The 18,880-nt window shown below is 33.8% G+C and overlaps 1 protein-coding gene and 1 pseudogene across 1 annotated transcript in view; one reads left to right on the top strand and one right to left on the bottom strand.

Moving 5' to 3' along the window:
• The window catches only part of SESTD1 (SEC14 and spectrin domain containing 1), an 86,053-nt gene that overhangs the window by 66,618 nt on the left and 555 nt on the right, over positions 1 to 18,880 (bottom strand). The window lies entirely within an intron of this gene.
• LOC112470593 lies at positions 18,395 to 18,512 on the top strand (annotated as a pseudogene).

Raw genomic sequence — 18,880 nt, forward strand, 5'->3', positions numbered from 1 at the left:
ATGCATGCTTTTCCTTAAAAAAAGCTCCTCTCAGCTTCTTTCTAGTGGAACAGCCTCAGCTACATAAATTGCTGGATGCTAGAGAAAGGCAGGTCCATGTTGGTGCTAAGATGAACAACAATGAGTACTATCAATGGGAAGCAGAGGATATATTGAGCAGCAAGAAAAGAGAATTGCAGGCCTTTTAATCAAGACTGGGCAAATTACAATTCACAAGAGATTGTAATTGATGATATGAGTGTGTACACTGGAACTCCTCTCTCAGCAAGTATAAATCAGTGAGTTTATTTGGAAAATTTAGTTAGGTTCTTCAAAGAGCATTTACAAACATCAGTGAAAATGCATTAGGAGAGCCTAGGGCTAACTAAATCATCTCTAATAAGTCTACATCATGTAAACACATAATGGCAATGAACAAAATCAGAATGTGGGCTCCTCAGCCTTATATTTTCTCAGAAGAAACTGTCCTTAAATTCAGATTAGAGGTAGATGGGGTAAAAGGGCTCAAATATGTGGTGACATTAAAGAAATAAAATTAATTAATTTTTAAAAATTCAGATTAGAAATAGCTTCAACTGTTGTTATGAAGAGCAATCTTTGAGATTAAAACAAATGAGCATACATATTTAACATGGGATTCATTAGTTCCTAACTGGGTTCATCACTCTACATATCCATACATAAAATTACACAGAAAACACTACCGAACTTCAGGATAATACACCAGTAAAGCAGATCGACAGTTAAAAATTTGTGTAATTTTTTGTTCTGGTAGGTGCCAGTAATCTGGTTTTACAATGTTGACAGTTCTAAATGAAAGATCAACAATACTTTTGGATAGATTTTAAATGAAAATGATAAAATAATGGTTAACTTTCACTAGAATATAGAGCTATCCAAAACATTTGTAATTCCTCTAAATAAAATTCAAAGCTAAAGTATTACTTTATAACACAATTTTTATGAATGGATTGGGACCTAGTTTACTCGGTGAGGGAGGGAAAGAAGAAAGGGAAGAAGGAAAGGGAAAGAAAAAGATTTTGAGTTTTCTATGAAAGTATCAATAATCTATCTTGAAAAAAAAATTCTACATTAAGAAGTCCAGTAGGACATTAAAAGTCTAATGCTGTATTTACAATTCAAAACTTCAAACATCTACTGCTAATAGTAATGACAGACAACCACTTAAAAATCCTTTTCGAATCAGCAAGAGCCACAGACACTGCTATTTACAAAGTCAGAAGCAGGGAGAAGTCAGTTCATGTTAAGGACATCCTCACCCTTCTAGCTATTCTACCAAACCCTTAGCAGCTGCCAACCTCCATTTTTGAAGGTCCAGCTTCAAAAATCCTTTAATTGTATGAATTTTTCAAATCTTTGGCTCTTCTTGTCTGGGTTGCTTTACTGATAAATCTTCAGGAGTTTGGCTGATTCTTCACCAAAAAAGGAAAAGGGAATCAGGCTTGTGGAATTCCAGGAAGGCAAAGATACTCATGGTATCCTTATCTGTGAGCTCTCTACCTGCATGGCTTTGGCATCTGAGTCTTGCACTGAGCTCCAAGGAGCCTGGACTACTTCCTTCTCCAGAGCAACGGGTGTGTCCACTGAGTTCACCTGGCTGGGTAGGTCTCCTTCCATTAACAGAGGAGGAAGCAAGGCCAGCCGTAACAACTATGTAAACACATGCTCTAATTTCTCTATCTCAGTCTTCTTTACCTGCTATAGGTGTCTCCTGTCCTCTTCATCCTAGAGCTTCTCTGAGTCATCACCAAAGCTCTTCTCTCCTGACCTTTATCCTAGAAAGAAATGTTCTTCCTCTATCCTTGGCAAAGACATATATGCATTCTGTTGAGTTGACCACAGACTAAATCTAATACTCCAGACATAATAGTCTAATGGATTTAACATAGGTTCAGACTGTACTATTGAGTTCCTAATTCCAAATAATTGCCACACAAATTAATTAGTAATTCAATTGTTTAATACATCGGAAACCACACATTCACAGAATACTTTTGTTCAAATGAAATAATATATATATAAAACATGAATTGAAATTCTGGCACTATGAAGTGTTTTTGCTTATATAATGTAAATACTTGTACATACCAAACACACACTGGAAAAAGTGAAAAAATAATACAAAAAAAGCTAAAAAAAAACTTAAGTTACTAAATAGATAAGAAAACTGCTCAAGAAGCAGAAATGATTATAGTACTGCCCAGGCAGAAAGAAGCCAGTGGAACATGTGAAAGAGTTATTTTCCATCAGACTAGAAATCCAGTTTAAAAAAAAAAAGTCCACTGTAACATTTTTCTTTAGGTAAAACCACAAAAACAATACTGAACATACTGAAATCCTTTAACTTATTCAGTAACTGAAATGCCACTCAACTGTGAAATGTCACTTCACTCTCACATGGAACAAAGTAATATAAGATACATATGGAAAACTATAGAATAATTAACTCAGTTATCCCTCATAAGGGCTGCTAACAATATTAGCTATCCTTCCCAAGCAAAGACCTCCCCCAATGAAGACCGCTACGTGATTCTGTTCCAAAGAGTTTTTCTCCCTGAAAGGCAGTTCACTGCAGCACTAAAGATCATGGCCTTGGAGCCAAGGTGTGATCCCAAGGCAGCCACTTACTAGCTAGGCGGTTTGGGCAATTCTTTTCATTTCTTTTATGGGCATGATCACTGAAACTAACTGATGGAACCGAGGATTAGGTGAGCTAATGTATGTAGTGTTCAGTATGCTCCTGGATGGTAAGCACTCAATAAATGGCATCTATTATTGGCAGCTAAATTTACTTCCTCCACTAATTTCTGATTTACTACCACTGAAGCCTTCTTGATCTAACACACTAAAATGGTTACAACTTTATTAAAAGTAACTTAGCAGATCCTGGCAGTTGTTTTATGATCCAAAAATATTATTTCACTTCAGAACAATATACAATCCTATTAATATCCTCATTTTTTTTTCTGATGAGAAAATTGAGGACAGAGAAGTTAAGTAATTAATATAGAAATTACTACAGAAATTAAAAGATTTATAAATCACAGACTTGGAACCACAGAGAGCATCTAATTCAGGGGTCCCCACCCCGGGGCCACAGACTGGTACTGGTCCTTGGTCTGCTAGGAAATGGGCAGCACAGCAAGAGATGAGTAGCAGGTAAGCTAGCAAAGCTCCACCTGTATTTGCAGCCACTCTCCAGCGCTAGCATCATCGCCTCAGCTCCTCCTCAGATATTCTCAAAGAGCACCAGTCCCTGGTGCCATAAAGGTTGGGGACCATTGATCTACTCCAACTTTTTATTTTATTGATAAGGAACCTATCTTCATCTCTTTGGGCTGCTATAACAAAAATACCATAGAATGAGTAGCTTACAAGTAACAGAAATTTGTCACAGTTCTGGAGCCTGGGAAGTCCAAGATCAAGGCATAGGGAGATTCAGTGTCTGGTGAGAGCCCACTTCCTGATCCACAGAGGGCCATCTGCTACATGTGTCCTCACATGGTGGAAGGGGCAAATTCTCTGGGGTCTCTATTATAATAACACTAAACTCCTCCCAAGGCCCCACCTCCAAGTACCATCATATCGTGGATTAGTTTTCAACACAATTCTGGGGGGACACAAACATTCAATCTAAAACAGAAACCGGTATCTAGAGACCTAGATTTACTTTTAAGGTTGGCACAGCGGGTGAGTAACAACATGAAACCCAGACTCCTAAAATCCTGCACAGTGCTTCTCTCTACTATATTATGTTGTCATACAAACAAATCAAAATTAAAAACACATGAATAACAGAGAACCATTATTTCATACATGTTAGTAATTTTAATTAAATAAGTATGTCCCCGTGAACAAACACAAATGTTCACAGTATTATTCATAACACTCAGGATATGAAAACAACCAAATGTCCATCAATTCTGAATGGATAAACGAAACATGGTACACATTCATATAATGGAATACTATTTGGCAATAAAAAAAATTAAGTACAGATACACAGATGAACCTTAAAAGATTATGCTAAATAAAGAAGCCAGATACAAAAGTCACAAATCATATAATTCCATTTATATGGAATATCCAGAATGGGCAAATTCATAGAGACAGAGAGTAAGTTAGTGGTTGACTAGAGCTGGGGGTAGAGATATAGGGAATGACCGGTATTGAGCACAAGGAACTTTTTGGGCTGACAGAAATGTAAAATGAAATTGTGGTGATGGTTCTGTAAATCTACTAAAAATCACTAAATTGTACATTTAAAATGGGTGACTCTTATGGCATGTAATTTTTACCTCAATAAAGCTATCAAAAATAATTTAAAAATAAACAACAGAATTGGCCATTTTGTAAATCAGGAAAATCTGGATAAAAATGATGTGTACTTTAAATATTAAAAAATAAAAACTAAAAATATGTAAGCAATATGTTCCAGAAAGTCTGTAAAATGAACTGCATCTGCTGAGCAATTTATCCCACTGACTTACAGTATAATTAGAACACACTGCTATGAAAGAACGTCAGCTGCAAAGACAAATTTCTTTCAACATTTTACATCGTGGATGGGGTAAAACAATAATAATAAAAAAAAAAGATTAAATGTATTAGGGAGAGGGAAGAAAGGCAAGTATAAGCAACAATGTTGATACAATTTTTATGTTCACAGACGCCCAAAACTCTAAATAAACTGGTAGTGCAAGGGCAACTTAGATTTGCTCTTTATTTTTAACTCGTAGGGAGACATAAATAAATCTCTTAGGGTATCTCGCAGTTTTCACACCAACACACATAAAAAACATCATTTAAAACAAATCAAGTTTGCTTTTGAGAAAGATATTAAGGTGCCTTTGAATTAAAACAATACCAAGACTGTTGTAAATTCCCTAAAACTCAAAAGCTTAGAGGATCGTTGTATGCAAATCACTCTGAAACATCACCTATACTAACTACACTAAAAGGTGGAATCTCAAATTAGTTATCTGCTTAAGGTGGAATTTCGAATTAGTTATCTGTTTATTTGCTTACACTTCCAAATAAAAATAACAACAATTAATATTATTCAGAATGTAAAGCACATAAAGCAGCATTCTAACCTCTTCATGTGCATTGTTTCATTTATAATTCACAACAATCCCATGAGGTTAGAATTATAGTTACCATTTAAGAGCTGAGGAAACAGGATGGTGAGATGAAGAGAGGTTAACTTGTCCAAGGTCATACAGCTTTATAGGCAGCAAAATTGGCCGTTAAACCTAAGGCTGAGTCTAAGATGTAACTTATACTACTTCTCATGCTCTTGTTTATGTAGTAGCTTTTATTATAATATAAAGGTTTCTAAAATCTAATAGAAAGAATTGTTCATTTTTTTAGATATGACATTACAGTTGTTTGTTAAAGAGTCCCTTATCTTTTAGTGACATATACTTTAATATTTACAAACAAAATATGGCTGGCACTTGATCAATGAAGGCATGGGAGATATACATGGTCATGTATTAATAACAGTTCAAAGTTTATGATGGGTAAACAGTGGTTTATTTTACTATTCTCTCTGCTTTCGTATGTTTGAAAACATCCATAAAGATCCATAAACATCTTTATTTCAAAATCAAGAAGAGACAATAGACTACACATAATTTAAAAATATTCACATATTCACCATCATATTCTAAAGTTCTTTGTGAAAGAGATCATCTGAGTGTTGGTCCCCATGTAGACTGCTGAGGAGGAGAAGGTGGGGGCCAATTCTGACAAATGCAATAATTGAAGAACAAAAGAGGCAAGCAAGTAGAATCCCTGCCTTTGCTGCTTTGTTGGTACTAGAGACTTTTGTTCCCTGTCTATTTAGGTCTTTCTATGACTGGAGTCATTTTCTCAGCAGTTTTCCTCTCACTCTATCACTATCACCATATTCTACTCTTTAAGTCATTAGATAACTAAAGAAAGCAAAAATGTATATCCACAATATGCATTCACTATAATGTGTGAACAGCAGTGGTTGGTCAGAAGACCAGGCAGCTCTCTTAGGGGAAGAATGAATTATCATATTGTTTGACCCAGAAAAGAGAGTCCAAAGGTTCTGCATGTAACACATATTAACACATAAGAGTATGTTCCAAATTTAATAACTATTTTACCTATATAGTCATTAGAGGCAAAAAATTAATTTCTGAAATTAAAGTAGGTGTTGGCTTAGTCACTTGAATATGTCTATTTGTTTCCCTGGAACAACAACTGGCACATGATGAATGCATAATAAATTATTCGTTGAATAAACTCTCTTCTTATGATCCTGCCAGCTTTTCATTTAGGTGCCACTGGGCAGAATATTTAGGAATCAGGAAAAAAAGTAAGAGAAAAACAAGCATAGATAATTTTAAACTTGACAAAGCACTATGAATAGAGCATGCATTACTCTGAACAGAATATTAAATTACATAGTTCAGGGACCTTTACTGAAAGATCTTGGGACCTGGCCCATCGGGATCATGAACGAAGAGAGGCACTTTATAAAGCCTTCTTTATGCTGAGACAACTCTTAGCTTTTGGTTTTTAGAAATGATTTATTTAACCTGACTACCTTTATAGACTGAGTTTTCATTGTCTGTATTTCAACACTTGGAAAAAGTTCCTATTTAACATGAACATTTTCATTTTTTGAAATTACTTCACTTTTATTATAATATTCACAATCACCACATCCTCCACCTTGCTTTCTCACTTTAATATCTATAAATACTTTCAGCTCCTAGTTGCTTATTGCAATATTTAGATTTCTCCTCACTCTAGCACCCACATCTCAACTGGCAGGTTATCTGATCTGTAGAATCCACAAAAGAGGTAACTCTGAGATTCCTTCGGACAGTCAAAAATAAGTTTCTGCTAGCCAGTATTTTTAATAATTGAGGCAGTATCATTTTTTTCATCAACTAATACTATATTCTAGAAGTGAGACTGTGGCAACAGTGGTTAGAAAAAAATATTTTTTGTAGGAATATGTAACATGCAAAATCAATTTTTTTAATGAGAAACTATGGTGATTGTTTATACAAAACTAATTTAAGTTTAAAAGGGCTTTCCTGAAGTGACCACTGCCTCTTGTACAAAGCATACCAGTGAGGTAGGAGGCACCAAAGCAGCGCTTCTTGCTTTTAATGACTTCTGTACTGTTTGTGGAGCCACTGAAACCTTAAACACGTTGCTTCACCTCTCGCCCTAGTTTCAGAGTTTTAAGAGGGCCCCGGTGTCATTCTGTATAGGGTGATCTGCCAGGAATTCTTTCATTAAATCCCCCTTTTAGCTGAAGCTCATTATATTGGTTTCAATGCTTAAAATTAAGGGACCGGACCTAAGGCAATCACCTTTCCTGAACCCCTTCCTTATGATCCATCCACCTCTCAGGAAGCTACCTTGATATCTATCAACCATTGAGGTAAATTGAGACACACGCAATCCTTTTTCCCATAAGAAGAAATTAAGATATCCAACAAATTATACTTTGCTACAGGAACAGAGAAGTGGATTCTTGAATTAGAATTCTCCTAAGATCCCCTAAAACATCAGTACTGCTCACAAAAATGAAGAGGCATAAACAATCTTCATCTATATAAAACTACTATAAAAAATGAAGATGATGAAAAGTACTCCCCCAAACAACAACAAAACAGAAAACTCAATAAAAATTCCAAACTGAACTTTATCTCTTTAAACAAGCATTTAGGATACAGGGAAAAAAAAAAAAAAAAAAAACCACACACACTCTGGATCAGAAATTTAAAACCTAAAAACAGAATGGACAAAAGTAAAGAGAAATGAAAGAAGTGACTGAAGTCAGGTAAAAAATAGAAAAAGATAAAATCATATCAAAATTGAAAACTAAATTTCAAGGTGGTCAAGAATAAATTCAAATAAGAACTTAATAAGAGGTATTGAAGGAAACAGTAAAAGAACCAAGAGAATAAAACTGAGGTAATGAAGTAAAAATAGAAAAATTTTTAAAGCTAGACAAAGGAGACATAATTATGCATATAGAGTCCTTGAAAAAATATATTAGACTAAACTAATATTTAAAACTATAATCCAAGAAAACTTTTCAGAAATAAAAGACCCAATTCTATATATAAAAGAACCCACCAGGTAGTAGGGGAAATTGACCTACTACGATAAACTCCAAGACACACCTCAGTAAAACTATGAGACTTTAAAGATAAAAGGGAAAATAAAACCAGGAATTCAAAGCAAAAGGATCAAAAAACGTACACGGACAAGAAAATTAACACTGGCATCAGATGGAAGGAGGGGAGGGAGGGAAGGAAGGAAGGAAAGAAGAAAGGAAGAAAAAAGAAAAGAAACATAGCCACATTGTGAATAAGAAAAAAAAAAGCATGAACAAAGGATAGATTTCCGGCCAAGCTGTCCTTCCAGTATAGAGGATATAGAAAAATTAAATATGCAAACTTGGAAAATTGTACCCATGAGCATTTCTTAACAACTGTACTAAAAATTGATCTGGGAAACTTCAGCAAAAGACTGATTATGAGGATTTAACATACTTAATTGTCGAACTAAAAAAGCAAGACAAAGTTGCAGTTAAAGCATGAAGACAAAGTAGATATGACGCAACAAAAAAAATGGGAAAAGAGAGTGAAAAAGAAAAACATGGAATAAATTCATTGACAGTTGAAAAAGCAATAGGTAAGAATGAAAGTACAACATTAAAAAGGGAACATAAATTAGAAAGTTAAATAAGAAAACAAGGAATGAAGCCATTAAAAAGGCATAAGTATACAACCAGCTGCTATACCAATAACAAAAAATATTCAAAATACTCGAAGAATTTTTAAATGAAAACATCATAAAGAAACAAATATATAACTTAATGCACACAGTATTTATTACATAAATATGACAGAATTGAGATCAAATTTGAGTCATTAAAAATGATTTTTAATATGGCTCATAAAAATAACCTAACTAAATGTGTGCAAGGGATAACTCGAAACAAAGTAAATCAAAAAGGCTAAAAATAAAGCGATTCGGCAAATACATATCAAGTAAAAAGAAACAATAAAAGCAACAACAGTGATCCCGATACTACAGAATTAAAGTCAAAAAAGCACTGAAAGTGACAAAGACAGTGTTTAACATTATAGGCAAAATATACAATGAAGTTATAACAGTTAAGAATATCTAGGTATAAAGTAACACAACTACCTTTAAAACGCAGAAACTACAGGAAAACAACTATAATAATATATAAGACTAACACACATGAACTTAACTGACTATAAGAATAACTATAAATATAAACAACTTATATAACATAAAGTAGATCTTATAGGTATAAGTCAAATATTATACACTGATAATAAAACTAAACCTCCTTCTCAAGTGGACATGAATACTGACCCCTCAAAAAGTGATCATACAGGTCTTAAAGAAAGCAACAGCATATTTCATGAAGTAGAAATAATACAAACCCCAATCACAATTCTAATAAAAGTAGACATTACTAACAAAATAAAAAAGAAACAGAGCATTCAACCTCAAAATTTTAAAACTTTCTAATATTAAACAACTTGAGTAAAACAAAAAATAAAATCAAAAGTAATTCTCTAAAAAAATATTAAAATGACACATTTAATGCAATGAAAAGAGAAAAATCTGTAACCTTGAACATTTATATAAATAATAAAAATAAGCTTCTAATTAAGAAATTAAGCCAAAAGAAAACATAAGGATAGAAATAATAGATTAAAAAAATTAATGGAGAATTTTAATATGTATCTAATTCATAAACCAAAATCTTGTTTTTTTTTAATTAAGGAAGTGAAAAAGGTTAATACAGAAAAAAAGAAAGAAAGCACAAATATACAAAATAAGAAATACACAGAAAAGGGAGAAGACACACTTTCAACAATATAAAAATCCATGTTACCCAAGATTATTAATTTTAGTAAAACTGGAATGAGAAAATACAATTGGAAATAACCTGTATGTCCATAGATAAGGGAGTAGTTGAATAAAGAACTGGTATAGCCACCCAATGGAGTACTATGCAGCTGTAAAAATGAATGAAGATGATGTATGAAGTAAGTGGGAAAAGCAAAGTGCAAAGGAATTTTTGTGTGTGTAATAAAGAGAGAAAAGAAAAATATATACATTTACCTGTTCATTTTGTGCAGAGAGACAAAGATAAATGAGAAACTAACTAGAATAATTGCCTATAGAAAGTAGGGGGAATGGGTGGAAAAGATGGGGGGTTGGAAAAAGAATAGAAGAAATGGAAGGGATGAGTAGCATTTCTCTGATTAGAGCTTTCTGTGTAGTTCTGACTTTTAGAATAATGTTAATGTTTCACATAGTCAAAGATTATAACAAGATCAACAAGTACGAGAGGGGGAAAAAACCTAAAATAGAAATCAAACTGAAAAATGTGTCTCTGCTGGCATTTTAAATGAAAACATAACTACACTAAAGGGGTGCAGGAGGAGAGGAAAACTAACTCAAGTAACCTTTAAACGCAGTATTTTTATTAAATTCAGGCTATAAGCAAAAAAAAAAAAATTCCAAAATAAATACTGAATTCCAATAAATGGGTTTTTTTTTAAGTGTTAAGGATTCTGAATTACTATACTTTTTGTGTATTCTAGGACTTTCTGTGTATTCTAGGACTCAGCAAATAAATAAGCAAACTGTGAATAATGGGAGCCAAACTTCTCACTGTTGAAGAAAGGTGTTACAAAAATGGAAAAGGGGGAGGGAGGACAGGATGAACTCATAATGACAGCTGGAATAAGAAACATTAATATGTACTCATAGTTTTTAATACATATAAGATGTGTGTGTTTGTATACCCTAGCTCTGTCCACTGAGAAGGAATCGATGGTGAATTTTGTGTCAACTTGACTAGGCCAGAGCGCCCAGATATTTGATTAAACATTATTCTGAATGTTTCTGCAAGAATGTTTTTGAATGAAATTAACATTTTAATCACTAGAGTAAAGCAGATTGTTCTGTATACTGTAGGTGGGCCTCCTCCAATCAGTTGAAGGCCTGAATAGAACAAAAAGACTGACCCTTCCCTAATAAAAGAATTCTCCAGTAGACTGCCTTCAAACTTAATGCAGCATCAGCTCTTCCAGCCTGATGTCCTTCAAGCTGGAACATCAATTTTCCCTGGGTCTCCTGCCTCCCGCCCACCCTAAGGACTGGACTTGCCAGCCTCCATAACCACATGAACCAATTCCTCATGCTAAATCTCCTTATACATAAATTCTACCAGCTCTGTGTCTCTGTAGAACCTTGACTAATAAAAGGGCCTAAATTCAATGACCTCTCAGTAGCAATGAGCATACATGCCTAAATCTTGATTTCTATTCCCACTAAAAAGAATCAAGGCTTGTTGAAAAACTGGCAGATTCCAAGGCTGGGTAGGGAAAATAAAAGATAACTCCTGAACATCTTGTTGCCAAAATATAATGATTTATGAGTACATATCAAAAGGACATAGGATGATATAAGAATTATTACAGTATGTCAGAACTAGTGGTAAAAATTTTATAAGGAATTAGATATTCAGAGAGTCTCAAAGTATCTTCCCAAAAGATACTAATTACAAAGGGAAAAAGAAAAGTAATTTTACAGAAGGAAAACCTAGAGGACACCACCATAACCAAGTGATAAATATTTACATCACCAGTAATGGAACAACAATATTATGGACCCCCAGATATGATACACTGATACATTTCCGTAGTATTCCAGCCAAAAATGCATAACCTGAATCTAATCAGGAGGAAACATCAGTCAAACCCAAATAGTGCAATATTTCTACAAAATAACTGAACTGTATTATCTCAAAATGTCATATCACAAGGCACAAAGAAAAAGGAAGTGGTTCAGATTAAAGAAGATTAAAGAGGTATGACAAGTAAAAGTAACACATTATCCTAGATTAGATCCTATAGATCATTTAGGGGGAAATGCACACTGAAGTACTTAGGGACAAAGGGATATAATGTCTGCAAATTATTCTCAAATGGTTCAGAAATAAAATAATATCTTATTGTTTTATGAAAAGTAAATGTGGTAAAAAGTTAACATGTGGGGAGTCTAGGGTGACGAGTATGAGAATTCTCTGAATTATTTTTATAACTTTTCTGTAAATCGGAAATTATTTCAAAATTTTGAAATTTGGTAAAATTACAGTAGCATTTGATAATAAGCTTTCCTACATTATTTCCCAACACATGTGCATGCACACACTCACGTTATAAAAACCAAAGCCAAAAACCTAAGAGAGACATTTAAAGTTATTTTCTTCCTATACCCTCTATACAAATGCCAAGGAACCTGCTGACTCTCTCCTCTTCCATAGCACTATTGCCTCAATGACTGTATAACCTCTGAAAGATTTCCCGACGTCAGGCTCTTGCAAAATTAACCATCTCACTACTCTACTTAAAAATCTTGAACGGCCCTCCAATGCCAACTCTTCTAAAAACTGAAGTCTTTTCTTGATCATGCCTCTGCCTCTCTTTCCACTTCATGTTCTCCTCATCAGCAAGAAACCAACTGCAGTTCTCTGAACCTGCAATGCTATTTCATTATTTGTACTCTGGCATATGCTGTCATCTGTTTTATCTATCTGGTCAAAAAAACTCCTATTTTTTCTTTAAACCTTATCTTAGCTTCATCTTCTCTTTGGAACCTTCCCTGACACAACACTCTATGTGAGAATGAGCAACCATTCTCTCCCTCCTTAGTTCGGCTATTTTATCTCTATTATACTTATCATACAGTATAACTATCTCTGATTCTAAAGTGAATGAGGATTCATTGACAGAAGAGACCCAATATTATTTATTTGTTGAATGTAACAGATCCTCAAATAATATTTATTAACTTGAATAACTACACACACATACACACACACTACATGAGCATGTAGTCAAGGGTACAAAAACATTAATAAAGCCTCCATCTACGTGTTAAAAAGTAAAACCTAAGTAAATAAACAAGTAATTTTCAAACTAATAAACATTTCACAGGGGAGATGACACGTACTTTTGCTTACTTAATATAAGTTAAAACAAGTCCCGGACTTACTTCTTCTCCCACTCATCTTTGGAAAATGAATAATCTGACATAGTTTTTCCATTTTCATTTTCTATAGTTTGATCATTTAGAATGCCTTGTTGTTTACAGTCTTTTAAAATCATGACCGATGACTAAGATAAATTTATGTAAATGAAATAATAAAAAATTAAAAGTAGTTTTACTCTATAAATACAAGCATCATCTTTTTTTGCAAGGTTTGTTCAATATTCACAAATCAATTAACATGATATACAACATAAACAAAATGAAGGATAAAAATTATATGATTATATTAATAGACGCAGAATAAGCATTTGACAAAATCTAGTTTCCATTTATGATAAAAAAAAACTCTGAGCAAAGTGGGAATAGAGGGAACATACCTCAAAATAAGAAAGGCCATATATGACTAAACCACAGCTAACATCGTTCTCAAGGGGGAAAAGCTAAAAACATTTTCCTTATGATCACGAACAAGACGAGGATACCCACTTTCACCACTTTTATTCAACATAGTACTGGAGGTTCTAGGATCAGCAATCGAACAAAAAAATAAAAGCCATCCAAATTGGAAAGGAAAAGTAAAACTGTCATTATTTGTAGATGACATAATATATATAGAGAGAACCCTAAAGATTCCACTAAAAAACTACTAAAATTAATGAATGAATTCAGTGAAGTAGCAGGATAAAAATTAATATTCAGAAATCGGTTGCATATTTATATACCAATAATGAACTACTGGAAAGAGAGATAAAAAACAATCCCATTTACAATTGCATCAAAAAAAAAAAAAAAACAAAAAAAAAAACCTAGGGACACATTTAACCAAGGAGGTAAAAGACCTGTACTTGGAAAATTATAAGGCACTGAAGAAAGAAACTGAAGAATATACAAATAAATGGAAACATATACCATGCTCATGAATAAGAATTAACATCGTTAAAATGCCCACATGACCCAAAGCAACCTACAGATTCAATGCAATCCCTATCAAAATACCAATGGCATTTTTCATGGAACTAAAACAAATAATACTAAAATGTATATGAGACCACAAAAGATCTCGAATAGCCAAAGCAATCTTGAGAAAAAAGAGCAAAGTCAGAGGTATCATAATACCTGATATCTAACTATTCTATAAGGCTATAGTAATCAAAAGGGCATGGTAGTGGCATAAAAACAGACACATAGTCAATGGAACAAAATAGAGAGCCCAGAAATAAACTCACACCTATATGGACAATTAACCTATGACAAAGGAGGCAAGAATACACAATAGGGGAAAGACAGTCTATTCAATAAATGGTAGTGGGAAAACTAGACAGATACACGAAAAAAAAAATGAAATGACCACCTTCTTACACCATACACAAGAACAAACTTGAAATGTATTAAAGACTTAAATGTAAGACCCAAACCATAAAACTCCTAAAAACCCTGCCATTGCTCTTAGTAATGTTTTTGCTGACGTATCTCCTCAGGCAAAGGAAACAAAAGAAAAAATAAACAAATGAGACTGCATCAAACTAAAAAGATTTTTGCACAGCAAAGGAAACCATCAACAAAACAAAAAGACAACCTGCTGACTGGAAGAAGATATTCACAATGATACATCCAATAAGGAGTTAATATCAAAAATTTATAAAGAATTTACACAACTTAACACCAAAAAACAAACAATCCAATTAAAAAATGGGCAAAGAACCTAAATAAACATTTCTCCAAAGAGGACATACAGATGGCCAACAGACATATGAAAAGATGCTCAATGTTATTAATCATCAGAGAAATGTAAATTAAAACCACAGTGAGATATCACACCTGTCAGAACGGCTATCAATAAATCTAAAAACGAGTGTGGACAAGGATATGAAGAAAAGGGAATCCTCCTATATTGTTGGTGGGATTACAAATTGGTGCAGTCACCACAGAAAACACTCTGGAGGTTCCTCAAAAAATTCAAAATAGAACTAACTTATGACCCAGCAATTTCACCTCTGGGTATTTACCCAAAGAAATCCAAAACACTAATTCGAAAAGATACATGTGACCCTATGTTCACTGCAGCATTATTTACAGTAGCCAAAATATGGAAACAACCTAAGTGCCCATGAATAGATAACTGGAAAAAGACGTGATACACAAAAACGCACACGCACACATATATACATACATATAATAGAATATTACTCAGCCATAAAAAAGAATGCAATCTTATCATTTGCAACAACATGGATGGACCTAAAGGGTATTATGCTAAGTGAAATAAATCAGAGAAAGACAAATACCATATGATTTCACTTATACGTGGAATCTAAAGAAAATATAAATGAACAAACAAAACAGAAACAGGCTTATATCTACAAAGAACAAACTGAGGGTTGCCAGATTGGGGGCGGGGGGTGGGGGGTGTAGAAGGAGCTGGGTGAAAAAGGTGAAGTGATTAAAAAGGACGATCGGTAGTTCGAAAATAGTCAAGGGGATGTAAACCACAGCATAGGGAATATAGTCAATAATATTGTAATAACTATGTATGGTGCCAGGTAGGTACTAGATTAATCGGGGCATTACTTCTTAAATCACATAAATGTCTAATTATTATGCTGAACAAATGAAACTAATATAAAATAATATTGAATGTCAAGTGTAACTAAAAAAACAATAGAAAATAAAAATTAAAGAAGAGAACCATCTTTTTGGTCAAAGTGCTTTAAAAGCAGTAATTTCTGATTTAAACAAAATTCTATAAAAAAAAAATCTAATCATTGTGCAATCTTATTTTCTTAATCTAAAACTAAGCCAATTATATAATAGTCTATCAGAAAGAAGTTTAAAGGAAAATTTACAAATGTTACATGTGCCCTCCTTTCTAATATATACAATATAAGGATAATGAAATTACTTTGTAATCTTAAGAGAAAGAACCTTAAATTATTAATGACATGTGAAAGTTTCCATGAAGAAAATGCAATCACATACAAATATGCAAAGTCCTAACTATAAAAATGAGCACTGTTGTTGTCTTTGATACCTCACCCTCCTGGTTTTTCTAATGGCTTTCTGATGATCATTCTGTCTCAGAGACTTTTTTTGGGACTCGGCATGTTCTAACCCTTGCTTATCTGGTTCTTTCCACACGTTTCTAAATTTGCCTATATTTCCAAGCATAATATTCAGCATCTATTAAAAGTATACACTCCAGAAGGTCGGGGACTGTCAATTTTATTTTGTATTGTATGTCTGCCCTGTCCCTACAAGTGCCAAGTACAACTGAATTAGTTTGAAGATATTTTAAGTAGTAAATTTTACAAGGATTTAGTTTATTTTCTTTAGGAAGAAGGAAAGTGATTATTTTCCAGAGTAAGCACTAGTAATCAAACATGTGTGCCAAATACAGCCATAGGCCTACTTTCAGTAGCATAAAGTGTAACTGCAAATCTCTCAAAGTCTGGGAGCACAGCGACTTCCCCCACCTCTGCTCACCAGAGACAAGAGTCTGTGGGAGCTGACACCTTTATCTCCTGCCAGAGGACAGAAGTATATAGCTACGGTACACAAATTCTGAAATGATTCCATAAGTATAATGATACTAATAAACCCCTAGAAAACTGTTGGTGAAATGAAAACCAACACCTTCTCTTGATCATCCATTAAAACCCGATGATCGTTAATTAAATTCCTTCAAAATTATTAGATTCCATAAAAATATGTATTAAATAAAGCATTATACTTACAGCACACACTACATTTATAAAAAAGAAAACTGACAATTAGACAATAATCAATAATGTTCTCACCAGCATTCATTAAAATTAAATTTATAGTATAAAGTATCAGCTCTTTTGAAGTATGTCCCTCAGTCATGCCAGTTTCTATATGAAACTAGAAACATCACTAGGTGACTAACTGTAGAAAAAAGTCAGTGTCATTCTAAAATTCTTTGATTTTGCTTATAGAGGTCATATGTAACAAATCAAATTGAATAAGTGTCCCTAAAATAGAGAAGGAACTAGAGCACCTTATTTCTTCTTCCTCAGAGGAAAGGCTTTGTTCTCACAAACATTAATTGAATTCTTGTCCTTGATCCTTTTTTTCTCTACATTCTCTATTAACTGATCTCTTCTTTCTTTCTCTTTCCTCTAACTTGCCCTCTTTCCTTAGCCCTAACCACTTTTATTATTGAAACTAAGAACCCTGTCAAGCTCTTAAACACACTATTTAGATGCCAAATGTCTACCAACTTTAGCACAAAACATTCAAGAGCCTCATATCTACTAATTACTACCAATGTCTTATTTCTCTGCTCCAAAAGCAAAGTTATTTTTCACAAGCAGCTGATATACTATATCTTACTATGCATGTATCTCAGTACTTGACAAAAAATAGTCAAAGTAATACTATTAATTTAAAAAAAAAACTAGTGTAAATGAACTATATATAACAGGATGCTGTATTATCTACACTGTTCCTGCAACTACTTTGTAAAAAATCAATAGATAATTAAACTAAATCTTTGAAAGAATACTTTTGGACTTAGCAATTTTAAGTTGCCTAAAGAAATATTATTTTCATAAAATGCTGCCTTCTCTGCAAACCAGACTCAATTCTTAAATGTCACCCAAAGTTAACCAATGTTTGGCATAATCCTGCAAAAAAGATGTAAATTATAAAATTACCTCTCCTCTTCTACCAACATTCTTATTTCCTTAGTATCTGATCTCAGCATAGTATTAAGGAGAAAAGCAATAATTATCTGTTCACACTAAGGGACAAGTAACTGATAGGCTTAAATATTCTCACAATGTATAAAAGGTTAACTCAAATGGCATTTTAACAGGAATTATATGTTTAAGATAGACTTAAACTGTAGTCCAAGTGAAGTCATCTGTTTAATTTGGACGCCCTTGAGTCCTCTACCCATTTCTGATCTTGGAGTGCTTAGGTATTTTGGAAGTAAACTGGATACAAATCCTAAATTACAAAGTTGTAGTAGTAGCTTCCATCTCCCCAGGACTCAAGATGTATTCCTGGTTAGCGCCTGTCCTACAGAAGTAAATATTTGGAATAGAGCTATCATTTGTCTGTGACTAAAGACAATCAGGATCTGGAGAAAATTGTAAAAATCCATGTTTGTCTTCTCAGCTGCCTCTAAGTTTCCCTTCTTCCCTCCTTCTAAGTTCTCTACCACTTCCAGGGCATCCTGCATACCTTCTGCCCTCAAGAAGCCACTGCCTTCCAGTTTTACCTATCCAAACAGAAAAGGACAGTCTGCGGCCATGCCACCCTGAACACACCCGATCTCGTCTTATCTTGGAAGCTAAGCAGGGTAGGCCTAATTAGTACTTGGATGGGAGACCTCCTAGGAAGACCGGGTGCTGTAGGCAATTAAAAAAAAAACAAAAAACAGAAAAGGACTTAAACAAGAACTGCACTTAGTCTGTTAACAGACTTACTTATAGTTTAAGGCAGCTAAGAGAAATGTTCACCTTTTGGGTCGACTTAGGGTTAGGAGCTTTGCTTTTGATTTTGCTGAGTCCACTTGGAAAACTGCTTTAATACTACTGATACTAAACCTGGGGAAGCTGGATCAAGAGTTATCAGGTAGGTTGCTTGAGCTCTCCTTTGCCTTCTTCTTCGGTCTTTTAATTATTCGGAAGCTAAGAATCTCAAATTCCAAAGATCCAGATTCCATGTTCATGGTGTCTACTTCCTTCTTCTGGTTTTATATTTCTTTCCTTCTTTCAGAATGGTG

Source organism: Pteropus alecto, unplaced genomic scaffold (assembly GCF_000325575.1).
Source record: "Pteropus alecto unplaced genomic scaffold, ASM32557v1 scaffold3, whole genome shotgun sequence".
Taxonomy (NCBI): Eukaryota; Metazoa; Chordata; class Mammalia; order Chiroptera; family Pteropodidae; genus Pteropus; species Pteropus alecto.